At 39.2% G+C, this 10,269-nt stretch overlaps 1 long non-coding RNA gene across 1 annotated transcript; it reads right to left on the bottom strand.

Annotated features, from left to right (window-relative positions):
• Positions 1 to 767: 767 nt before the first annotated feature.
• On the bottom strand, positions 768 to 7,966 carry LOC108875226 (uncharacterized). Its single transcript, XR_001959841.1, has 2 exons — positions 7,714 to 7,966; positions 768 to 906 (listed from the first exon to the last, which is right to left on the bottom strand). It is a non-coding gene; the product is annotated as an uncharacterized LOC108875226 (long non-coding RNA).
• Positions 7,967 to 10,269: the final 2,303 nt, after the last annotated feature.

Below are 10,269 nucleotides of genomic sequence, written 5' to 3'. Positions count from 1 at the left end.
AACAGAAACTAGTGGCCTACTTCAGGTTATTTTCCAGTTGCATTGCCTTATTTAATAGTAACTACTGAAAGCTGATTGCCCATGCAATTTATTTAATATCAGAGTATTTCAAAGTTGTTGGTATTACTCTACATCTATTGATAAAAAGCTATTTTCAGGAAGATAAAAACAACTCTCAGTGCACATGATTTAGCAGGCAGTTGTTCCTCCACTACCTGATAATTCACTGGAAGTCCTATTATGGTTTTATCAGCTTTTCCTGTGAACATTTTCTTCGCCCTAATTGTTTTACATATTTTTGTTTTAAATTTTTCCCTTTTTCCACAATTCCATTTTATTGCATTAAGCTTTTCCTTGTATTATTCTTTGTTAATGTGTTTAACCTGCATGTGAACAAATGGGAACACATTCCCACTCTCATTCTGGTTTCTGTGCTTTTTGCAATAGAATAACAAATCGGTCTTGGTGATTTAGTATTCCCTTGGGTAATTGGTTTTCTGGAGTGGTGACCATGTGGAGATGAAAAACAATCAGCAAAGCTCTTAACAGATGCTGTAATTACCTGAGCAGACCCGCACAAGCGCTTGAGCACACCAGAGTAGTAGATGCACCCTGTGCGATCTGCCACTTACAGAGAGGGAAGGGCAGAATCCACTTGAGCACTCGCTTCATCTTGACAAGCAAATGTAATGCACCATCTAACCATACTGTGGAGCCACAGGAGACACACAGAGCACATAAAATGAACTGTAACTACTGCAAAGGAATATTTAATCCAATAGTACCAAACTTTAATCAATAGAAATATGTAATACATTGCATAGAATACTTATAGCAATGCTAGCAGTCTATCTGATGGTTGATCCACACTCAGTCTGCCCAGTGCTTTGCTTTATGACTGGATTCCTGCAAAAGTAATGACACATCCATTAAGCCCAACTGAAATTTGTATTCAGAGCAAATGTTAGCATGTTTATTAGATACACTAAGATGGTAAACATTGTAAACATTTTACCTGCTGTACATCAACATTGTTGCATTGTCACTGTGACTATATTAGTATGCTGATGTTATTTACATCAAAACACTGCTTTACTATCCTTGTAAGAATGATAAGATTCATCATTGTAGTATTAAGGCCACTGTATTTGTATAGTGTTGCATTATACAGTTTGTATTGTATCATAGAGTTCATGTTACTGTGTACATCTCCATCTCAATAGTACTTAATATGCATAATTTACTGTTTTCCTGACAGTGATATAAAAAATGAATGTTAATCTTCAATGAAATCCAAAAAAATGGGCCAAAATGAAGACTTGCATACACTCTCCACTAATTACTCTCAACTTGTGTATGACGTTATGATGCACTAATCTAAACACAAAACTGCAAACGCTAGACAACAGCAATCTGTTATAATGGTCTAAATTAGTACGATTAATAGACAGATTTGAACACACTCCTTCCCTTGTTTTCAAACTGCTGAGGAATATGTTCTCTTGCTTCTCGCCCGTGAGGGTTCATCATTTTGTACAGCAGTGTAGATGATTAAAGGCTAAATCGCTTAAAGGGTCTTGAAGAAAGGAAGGGAGAACATTAGAGGTAGATGTTAATGTTTGAAGCTAGTGAGGTTAATGTGGTGCCATGCTGAGAGAACTTGTTCCTCTCCCTTTAGCGGATTCTGCCCTCCTGAATTCCTGTGCTCAAAATGACCTCTGCTTCTAGTCAGGCACACATTATTATGGCTACCTGGTGGCAGCACTTTCCTCTTCTATTCTAACCAACAACAGCCATAACGTGAGATGACTTGATGGCAAATACGCAACACTTGATACAACTGAGAACATCAATTATATGTAGGGGGTTGTGTAGAAAATACATTTAAAATAAGGGAAGCCAGGTTGGGGAGGCTGATACAGAATATTTTATTGTGGGATGTTTTACGCAACTTTTTTCCCCTTTTCCCTCTGGGCCCCATGTTCTTTCTTCTCTGATAATCCAACAGGAAAATACAGACTTTTCTACCAACTAAGCTTTGTGATGACTGTATTATGCATGGAGGGGACATGATGAAAAAATATATAAATTGAAGAAAAATACATTACTTCCTATTTGTATTTTGGTTTTCGACTTAAGTCGCTTGGTTGTCGTAAATAATGTATTCCTAGCTCACCTACAGCCTACCTTTAAATACTGTGATCCTGAACACACCACAAGCCCTTCAATGGGCATTACAAAGGCATTCTAAATACTGTTTTCCCTTATTCCAAAAAAAAAAAAAAAAAAAAAAAAAATCTAAAACGCTAGATGTAAGAGCTTAAAATTTCTTAGTCAAAAAGTTACCCCAGAGTTTGCTGGCACAGATGTATATTGGGAATGTGCATCTCTACTAAGCAACTTTAATCATAAATCAACCAAAGCAATGGGGACAGAATTTGGCAGCAACAGCTTTCGTCCCAAAAGAAATAGAACAAAGCTTTTTTTTCTAATAACATGCAGCTTACTGCTTTATCCATCAAACTAGTTTCAAAAGTGACATTGGTGAGTCAATCCTGCTTTAATGTAGTGTTCCATCTTAGCCCAGTCTTAACTACACTCACTACCCGCTTCATTTTCCCTGCTAACTATACTATAATTTTAATATGATACATTCTGTATGCTGAATCATATGCATTTGCTTAAACCCAGTTTTACCCCATAGATCTATGGAAGAACTCTGATTAAATATACTTCTAAATATGTAAATGTTTCTCAGTGATTATAGTAGGTCAACTCCTGGTTACCTTATAATGTATAGTAATGTTTCAAGCCCAACTTAGCAAATTAATGACAGCAACACCATCTTGTGAGCATTTTGCACATCTCAAATTGTTGCTTTCTCTCTCTGATGATCTTCACATATCAGCTTAATCTCTAAAAAACAGTATTTATGCCTCTTACAAGACCTTGTTCTGCAAAGTCTCCTGCTGCCAAACATGACATTTATTGTGATCAAACTGCACTTCCACAATATTATAGAAATAATCATTTTTTAAATAGTGCATATTCATTTACTTATTAAACAACATATAAACAGACATACAATCACCTCTGCACTTGACTACATGAATATTTTGTATGTCCATTGTTGCTGCCAACTCCCTGAAGCCACTAGATGCTGTTGACTAGAGTGTTTTTTTATTGCACACACCACTGTGAGTATACAGTACAATGCACATACTGTACTGAAGTGCAAACAAATATCAGCTAGACCTCTCCCCACTCAGCTGTAAGAAACTGTCAGAAGTTGAGGTGCTGGTGTTGCACGTCCTTTAATCACAGGCACATCATGGTGACAGAGCCTTGTGTAGTTTAATAAAGCTCCAGGAACAAAGACATTCTCCTCTAAACTATCTCTCTCATGTAGAGATGGCGAGCAGGGCTTAGGAGAACTGGTTATTACCATCTCATTGAAGAGGGACCCTCAACAGCTTGTAAAGTTACTTGGCATCATGTCCCTACTTCACTGTATGCTGACAGCCCAACCATCAGAACTAGACACTTGTCTTTGGAGGCTGTTTCAATTATTCACTCTTTCCATAGAGTGTCAGTGCTGTCTCTCTGCTGACACCACCTCTGCCTATCTTCCTTTTTTTTTCTTTTCTTTTTTTTTTTTTTAAAAACACTTTCTTCATCGCTCTCAGTCTCATCTCTCCTCAGCCTGAGATGGGCAGGTATCACACTCCAGGTAAAGCCCATGGTCAGATAAAAGGAGGAAAATGGAGGATGAAAGAGCAGTACATCAGGGTCACAGAAAAAAAAAGGTCCTTAAACAAATCTTATCACAGTAGAGCATCCAAATGAGATACCTAACCAAAGGGAATAATTATCTTTCAAATGAGCCTAATCTGAAGCTATCAAATAAAAACAAACTTCACTGCGAGTGTAAGGAAATATGATTATTCAAATGGGATAGAAATGCAAATGTGTGGTCTTATGTCGAGGAAACAAGGAGCCAGGAGCTAGTGTCCTAAGAACCAGACTCCCTACTGGTTCATAATTCTCTGTAATGGATGTCTTTGTGGACATGTGCCATTTTTTAAGGCCAGCAAAATTGTGGAGAGTCAGCTGCCCCCTAATTAAGAATAAATGTGTCTAATTGTGTTTATAAATGCCCTTATGCAGCAAAAATCTATTTTCATTAAATATAGATCTAATATAGTATAATATCTATACAGTAGAAGAATTTCAATCTGTTGGTGGCTTTTGCAAAAAATAAGTGGAGTTTATCAGTATTCAAATGTGAAACTTTGGTGTTTGTTTGCTGCAATTTTTTGTTACTTACTGCTCTGCCTATGTGCTGATACAGACCTGTGATAAGCTAATAGTAACAAACACTATAAGCGTGCCACTTTATCTGCCAGGCTGTCATTTTTAATACATTACATTTTATTTTTCAGTGTATACTGATGTATGTCTTGTAAGAGTCGAAATCACTTCTTCAGAAATAACAATAATAACCTTGAGGCACTGAGGCATTTCTTGAGAAATGTGCACATTACTTTTATTCTCTGCATGATACTCTTATGACACACACGTGCACATACTGTACAAATTCACACAGAGATGTTACCATCACCCCCGTCACCTCCTCCATTGTTCCTGTTGCACATCTTCTCACTATACTTGTATTGTCCGTAATGCAGGCATATACAGCACACCCTGCAGGCTTATGTAAGAGCAAAAGGGAGAAGCTTCAGAAGACTGTGGAAAGTATGCCGGGACTCATTTTGCCAAGAACCTCAAGCCAAAAAGTAGATTTAAAAACATGGCACTAGAGTTGCCCATGATTAGTTTTCAAAATATTAGACAAATGGGAGAAATAAAAGGAAGAGCCCATGGATTAAGCTAACAACACAGAGCAGGTGGTTCAGTGGATACAGGGTTTTATGTATTATTAAAATATTGTGTATTCTCCAGAAAAAAAACAATGACAGAATCCTATGTATCATCATTAATTTAAATGTTGTGTGTGTATTCAAAATGATGTTTTTAGTTTTTAAGCCACATAAGAGCCAAATTCACATCACTTTTTTGTCCTGAAAGCATGACCTTGAACCTAAGGAAGGCCCAAACTCAATGCATCTATTGCTGCTGCAGTGTTATCACTTTCATATACAGGTATACACCTGGCAAAGTGCTGCATCTGCACATTCTTTAAATTATTTCTATTGGTTGCAAGGTTGCTCTAATAGAGTTACAAAGAGCCTTGATTGGTTTCCAGAGCCACAGCCAGATGATAGTTTTTCCCTCCCTTTAGATTACTGTGGCCCAACAGCAGCGACTGAACAACAGGAAGCAGAAGATGAGCTTGGGAACAGAAGCACAGCACAGTCAACATGCTCCGTCAGCACAGTGCCACATTAACCTCACATCCCAACAACTCTCTGAGGCTTTTCTCCTTTTTACTTTTGATCTCTTTCTCCTCCTTTCTGAACCACATTGCTCTTCTCGTTTGACATTCATCACAAGCTTCAACATAAATACTCAATACACATATTTCCTTTAAAGATGAAAAAAGAACTGAAAATGCAAAGTTGATCTTTAAATATAGTTTCTTGGCTCTCTTCAGTACATAAATAATTGATCACAGAAAGTCTCCAGGCAGTGTCGTGTTCGCAGATATGTTGATTTCACACCAATTTCCTCACATATAGCCCAATCGCTTTACCCTGGTGTTTACCCTGCATAAAATTAACACTTACTGGACAGTATCTCCAGAGCTCAGTTGAAGACGAGAGCTCAAATACTGGAATTTCTGGGGCCTTTAGTAAGTAACATTTGCAAGATGTGGTACAATGGCTTCAGGAATGAGGCAGAGATTGCTCTCATATGCCAACAAGACCGATTCCACGATCCATATCTCTCTGAGAAATCACCACACAGCAGTACAAACAAGAGCATGTCTCTGCCACAAGATCAAAACAAATGTTAAACGTCAAAAGACTAAATTGAACAAGTGAAAAAAAAATTCAATATAATGTACAACATAGCAATCAATGTAATATGCTGTAGTTTCTATGACTGTGCAAGCAACACAAATCTAGAGCAGAGCGTGCTACTGGCAAAACAACACAAATCATCATCATGTGTTCTACAGAGAGGGGGGAAAAAAGTTTAGAGCTTTTCAGCTTAGCAATACTGACAACACCTCAATGATTTTACTGCATGAGCCCATGAATAAATATGCCAAAAAGTTTTGTCTAAATACATTTCTTAAAAGGAGCTGCAAAGTAATGTTTTTGGGATGTTTTCCCAAAATAAACACAGGATTATTCTAGGCAAATAAATGATGATGGGAATTTATTTATCATAAATTTGTTTGATCTCATCAACAAAACAGCTGACAGCAGTAGGGGTGCAGATTAGGTTTGAAGCACACAGATACGAAAAAGAGCTAATAAATCCTGAGTCACTCCAGATTGAGGGCAGTAAAGCCAAATTGTGCAGGGCTGCCCTCGCTGCACATTACTGTTTGGATGTTAGCGTATGAAATAGTCCTCTCAGAACCCCACCCATTCAATTTATTTATTTTTTATTTTTTATTTTTTTTCAGTTGTAAGTAAAGGATGCCTGGCCGCAATTTGTTTCTGTCAGGAAGATTAATGGCTCTCAATAATATTACAGCTTATATGGATATGGGAAGGTGCTTCTCTACAGCAGACAATCGATAAATCTGTGATCCTGCAACCACCCACCCTCAACACGCCAAGAGATTTAGAGACCATATGAGCAGCCTTGAATGCCCATACAGTAAGTCTTATGCAGATTAATAAAAACGTTCTTTAAATGTGCTCTAACTTGGTCCAATAATACCGTGACTATTAATTCTCCAGGCTGACAGCCTGCTTGCTTGTTCTTGTGTGGAGCCAGAATGTTCAGAATATATATATATACATACACACACACACACACACATATATATATATATATATATATATATATATATATACACACACACACACACACACATATATATATATATACATATATATATATATATATATATATATATATATAGTATGTATGTGTGTGTTTAACAGCTGAAAAGTTAACTTTCAAAAAGCGAGACCGACTGCTGATCAAGGATGTTACAGTGGGAAGGTATTTATTATGAGAAACCCTGAGGACCAACAATCACACATATGGCCATTATGAAAAGAATACTGAGTGTTATTTAGTCAGCTCTAGAGCCTTGGATGTGCGTGTGCCTCCCACTTGCACATGAATGCAGTATAGAGTTAAAAGACTCCCATGGCCCTTGAACGCCAAATACAATCACCAGATGGAAAAGGAAGTGTTACTGTGACACAATGAAAATATCAACATGTTCCTCAGAGTGCAATACAAATTTGTAGTAAAAAAAAAAAAAATACAAATAAAAATGTGAATTAGCATGTGAACCTCAAAAAAAAAACAACTTCAGCCACAACATGAAATTAATTCACAGTTAACAAAACTGCAGATACTGCCCACATGTACAACTGTTGCATATGAAAAGAAACTACTAGCCATCATATGTCATGACATGACATGACAAGCCCAAGCAAATTTATGTAGATCCTAGTCCCGTGATGCCAGCTGACATTGCCAAGCACACAGACACCAACTACAGCTAGCCTAGCCATGAGATTCACCAGCAAGTTAGCACAAGCACCATATTTAACTCACCTGCTAAGTGAAGCTGGGTTCCCTGGCATCTCCTGCGGATTTTCTTATCGTTCACTCCCATAGGAAAAGTCCTCCTTCCTCCGGCCTTAAGTGCTCCTCTGTCAGAAAGGTGTCTTCATAAATGGTCAACAAGACGGGAACAGGGCGTAAACACAGTTATTCTTCCACCAAGCCGTCCTCAGGCGATAGATTTCCGACGATTTGCGAGTGGCAGCTTCACGCCAGCCATTACACTCGCAGAAGAGTTGGCAAAACAGCAGGTGAGGCGCGGACGGTTTAAATAGACCGCTATCACACGAGGGGTGCGTTGGATAAAAGCTGCCTCAGGTAAGACTAGGTCACGTGTGAGCGTGGAATCGTCTGACTGTGCAAAAGCATACCACTGTGTATATGATGACACTTAGCCAACCACGTTTTCATTAATAATGACATCCCATACTTGGAAAAAAAAAATTATCATAAGAATAAAATTAGGTGTTAATAAAATAAGGTGTAATATTAAGAGACCAAAGTAGAATGTTGAATATTTTTATAAATATTTTCATTGTCATTGGGCTTTTACCGTGTTCTGGCGCCTGGATCCCTGCAATTTCTGTCATAGCTGTCAAGAGGAAACCATGTTTAAATCACACTCAAGTGCGCCACTTGAGATTGTGTAATTTGAATGTATTATGATGGTAGGATGCAGGATGGGGTTAATCAGGCCCTGTCAGTGTAACTTCAAATTGCCATATGTGCGTAGGCTCCATGTTGGCTACAGGCTGCTCCCTTACCTATTTACTTTTTATAAAATGTTAAATCTTTATTCTTAAAATCATAGATGTTTTTTACCCCAACAGCCTGAGTACCCCAGGTCTTGAGTGTCTTTGTGTTAAACTGTGCATTCTGCTTTATATATGGCACCCTCAAGAGGTTTAAATGACTTGGTGAGAAGAATTCAGTGTGAAATGGGATGTGATGCTGCACAGAGGTGTTCCAGTCCCACAGGCTGTGTAGTAAAGCGCGACCGGACTTCACTGACTCCTGCCCGCCTCCCAGCCACCTCCTCTCCCTCGGTTTTTCTTTTCCTCCATCTCTCACTTCCTTTCTCGGCCCTCACCTGGGGGACATCCTCCATTTTCTCTTTATAATATCCATTTTCCTTTGGCTATCCTCCCTGTGAATAAAACTCTGAACCATGCTGAGAATTTGCTGCTCTTAATTATTGCATAGTAATAAATGAAGTCTGAGCTCCAACTCTCCAGAGTAGCTCATGCTGATCTCCACCATAGAGCCTTACCAGAGGCACTGCTGCTCACCCACATCAGTCTCATCAAGCGCTGTGGTTTCGCTTCACTTACAGCTTCATATATATGAGAGCTTAATAGAGACTGATTCATTGATATTCCAGCCAAACTGCCCAGGGATTTGGCAGAACAGGCAGCAGCAGAGGAAAGAGACAGACAAAACAAAGTGTTGGAGAATGACTGGGAGGGGAGGCGACTGAGAAAGTTACACCAGATTTGCAGTCACACGCTGAGATGCCAAGGATGATAAAACCATCTCTCTCAGACAGGCCACTTTGATAGACTTGATTCGGTCCAGTCACACCCAACACTCTCCCCCACACACAGACACACACACCTCCCTTTATTCTCACGCTGGTCTCCTGCATTCTTCTTCCCTTATTCACTGACTCAGACATGATGAACAGGAGCAGGGGAGAGATGAGCAGCTGGCGTGGTCTCGACGGGGCAAGGGAACACATTTGACAAAATCAAATCAGGTCGGTCAAAGGTGAAACCTGCCAGTCTCCCTGCGGAGCGGGGAATGGTATCAGCTCCACACAGATGACCAGAATTCTCTGTAGCACCCACTGTAACCCCCCTCTTCCTCCAAACTGAAAATTCATGTTGCTCTATGCTCTGTTGTAACATCTATGAATTTCAAAAGGTCACTCCAGTGAATCAGTTTAGACCTAATTATATCTCCTAACTGCTCTTACCGTCCTAATCCTAATCCTAATTACAATGTTCAATGTCTGTTAACACCACTGTCCATGAATTTTTATCACACAGATGAAAGACATAATTGTATGGTTCCTCATCTTCATTGTGTGAAGATGACATTGCACAGGCCTTTAATTTGTGCAGATCCACCTCCTTGTGGTTGGGAGTCAGCTGTCAGTCTATTGCAGCAGCTAACGCTTTGATATGCAACACCTCATAGAGCCAAAGCACCAATTGACGCCATTATATAGTGTTCAGCTCACTAATAGATTTATTAGAGGGCTGGAGCCAGCTTATTACAGGGGGTCTCAGGAAAAGAGTGGAGGGAGTGATCTTTGCATCTGCATGCAACGCCAGCCTCGAAAAAGGACCATAAATTAGTGCTGAGGGTGAGAATATGAAAGAGATATCAAGCAAGAGTCCTCAGCTCTCAAACCCAGGACGATGGTTGAGGTGGCATCCCTCTCCTTCTGTATGCATAGTCATAAGAATCAGGCTCACATTTCCCTTATCAGAGCCCATCACCATGCCTCATTCTTAATCATCAGCAGCAGAGAAAGGTCATTAC

Source organism: Lates calcarifer, linkage group LG10 (genome assembly GCF_001640805.2).
Source record: "Lates calcarifer isolate ASB-BC8 linkage group LG10, TLL_Latcal_v3, whole genome shotgun sequence".
Classification (NCBI taxonomy): Eukaryota; Metazoa; Chordata; class Actinopteri; family Centropomidae; genus Lates; species Lates calcarifer.
This window is presented reverse-complemented; position numbering and strand designations above follow the sequence as displayed.